Here is a 3197-nt window from a genome sequence, read left to right as displayed (position 1 = left end):
ATTAACTTGTACATTCTTTTCTCATCTTCCCATTCATGTTTGCACAATATGTCAAAACAAACAAACATTTTTTATACAACAAGTGTGAAAAGGGCTCCCTAGGAGTACCTAGGACGTGATGGGTGCCTAACACCTTCCCATTGCGTAATTTACCCCTTACCCAGACTCTCTGATCTTTTTCATTAGTTTTCTACGTGTAAAACTTCTTAGGTTTTTGTTCGCTTTTTAACCAGTCTTTAGGATAAATAAAAGTGCGGTGGCGACTCTAATTCATTGTATACATTGCTTATGATTTAATCAATAGATCATATAGTAACGAATACACCGCTACAGAAAAATGGCGACTCTGCTGGGGACAATATTAGACCTTCCCTGGTGGTATTGCCTACTTTTCACCCTTGTTGTATGATATTTGTTTATCTGTTATTTGACATATTTTTGTACAATTTGGGATAACTGTATTGATTGTAATGTTTGAATTGCTTGATATACAATTGCTGTTTGCTTTGGTGATCTGTGAGATGAGTTCTATACCCGAACTCGAGTGCACCTTAGGATAGGAGAATGGCGTAGTCTTGTTGACTGGTGTGGAGTATTCCTTAGCCAGTTAACTTGCGAGTCCATTCACTTGGTGGAGGTCATGTTGGATTGATAATGTCACACAAGTCATTTGTGGTTAGGCATTATTCGTTCAATCATGTGCCTTAGAAGCCAAGGACCTTAGTTTACCAAACCCATCTTGGCCTATTTTAGGACGTAGTGCGGAGGTCGTTCAGATGTAAGATCTGATGCGATTGTTACGCGATACTACACTCATAAGAGTCTCTCTTGAGAATATTTTTGGAATACGAGTATTCGTTCCTCCGATAATATCCGAGAGATGGGACGATGATTATGGGAACCTCTGGTAGAACATGTCTGGCAGGTTTAAACCCTAGTACATTCCCTTTGGGTGGGTCTTAACCAAGACTCCATGCTCGTGACTCTCAGCAAACCCGTGATTCGTGGTTGAGTCGTTCAAACATCGTTAATATCAATGGAACTTGGGTATTGATAAGGTGTAAAACCTAAATCTACCAAAATGGATGATTGATATTAAGGATGTTAGAGCCGGTTCATGTACCATTAATATCAATGGAACTTGGGTGTTGATAAGGTGAAAAACCTAAATCCATCAAAATGGATGATTGATATTAGGGATACAATGAGCTTTCCCACGACCTTTGTTTGGTGTGCTTTGCTTGATCCTTGAGTGTGATTGTTGCATTCATACATTCATGCATTCATCTACATCCATATCATCAAATAAAAAGAAAATTTTCAAGGAACTCAAAGGAGTTTATTTGCAAAAAATTTCAAACATGGGAAAAACCGGGAAAATTTTTTCACCTGATATCTGATGAGATATTCTCATATATGATCAAAATGCTTAAATATTTCAAAGTTTGCAAATAAAACCCTCGAGTTCCTTTGAAATAAAAAAACAAGCATATGCATAAACACTTCATGCATCATTTGCATAAGCGGGTGTTTTGTTCCAGTCTCCTGTCCTGTGGTCTGACCCTGTGATCTTCATTTATTTTGAAGACGCACCTCGCCGGTATTATACCAGAGCCGATTCTTCGAGATTGATGGATCATCTTGAGCAAGAGAGTTGTGGACTCAAAGGAGGAATTTTCCGGACAGAGTACTTTTGATGGACAAATCCCGGGCTGGCATTGGCTACTGTTCTGGGGGCATATAATGAGCAAGGTCTGTTCACGAGTGGAGGATTCATCCATGATGTTCAGTCTGAAGAGGAAGTTGTTGCTATCATTGAAGAAGATGCAGAGGATATGAGCAATTTTGTTATTCCTGGTGGTGTCTGCCACAATTGGGTCGTTGTGGAGGTTCCAACAGTTATCCATAGATCAGGGTAAATATGCTCACTTTGTTTAAAACCCTTCTCCCATGCCAAAAGGAGAAGTGATGACATTGTTGGCAACATTTAAAACAATGATGTTTTCATTCTATTAATGCATTGTAAAACATTTGTTTTTCCATTTGTTTTCACTTTTTGCTTTTGCATGAAATCAGTGATCACAAAAAACCCATAAAAACAAGAATGAAAGCAACCTTTTTCATCTGCATAAATGATTTGCTTGTTTAAATTCAAAAGCTTTTCATTATCCAGAATCATTATGCAGGGATTTCTAAACCCATTGAACATAATGATCCAACGCCATCTCCCAATCTTGAATTCCTTGTATTTGAGGCAGAGGAAGATGATGTTGAAGGGGATTCCTGATGAGATTACCCGACTTCTTGAGCACAAAAGGAGCTCATTCAGCTGTATCATGAGAATCAGCAAACCAGTCAAACTGGGGCATTACAAATGTAATGTAAAAAAAAAAAAAAAGAGGGTGAAAAAATGAAAAAAATCAAAAATCGGGAAATTTTTTTCAAATTAGAAGAAGAAAGAAAGAGTATACCCTCAAATCCCTAGTTGACTGATGCTGAATGGATTCAAAGTCGTTATGACCAGTTGAATCTGATTGAAGAGAAACGTTTGACTGCCATGTGTCATGGACAGTTATATCAGCAGAGAATGAAGAAAGCATTCGATAAGAAGGTCAAGCCTCGTGTGTTCCGAGAAGGTGACCTCGTGCTCAAGAAAGTCTTGTCTTTCGTGCCCGATTCCAGGGGCAAGTGGACTCCAAACTACGAGGGTCCATATGTTGTTAAGAGAGCCTTTTCAGGCGGTGCTTTGATGCTTACAACAATGGATGGGGAGGATTTCACTCGTCCTGTGAATTCAGATGCAGTCAAGAAATACTTTGCCTAAAAAAAAGGGAAAAAAAGTATATGCAAATGAAAAACAAGAATTGCTCGCTAAGTTGAAAACCCGAAAGGGCGGCTTAGGCAAAAATGAGCGTCTCGGTGGAGAACCCGCAAGGGTGATCCAGGCAAAAATTAGAGACTTGAAAAAATGAGTATATTTGCATCCCGCTAGATTGAGTACCTCACCCTGGGGCAATCTAGGCAAAAATTAGGGATTTGGCAAGTAACTGCATCCTGACAAGACTTTCTGTTCCGCAGCCGTCTTTTCGTCAAGGGTTCTCGATTCGTCGTCAACTGAAGCTTCGCATACATCGAGATTCAAATTGGTAGAGAAAGGATCATTATGTTCAATGTAGCCCTCTTCCAATATATATCAC

The sequence above is a fragment of the Lathyrus oleraceus genome, chromosome 5 (assembly GCF_024323335.1).
Source record: "Lathyrus oleraceus cultivar Zhongwan6 chromosome 5, CAAS_Psat_ZW6_1.0, whole genome shotgun sequence".
Taxonomy (NCBI): Eukaryota; Viridiplantae; Streptophyta; class Magnoliopsida; order Fabales; family Fabaceae; genus Lathyrus; species Lathyrus oleraceus.
The sequence above is the reverse complement of the archived record's forward strand: the minus strand, read 5'-3'. Positions refer to the sequence as shown.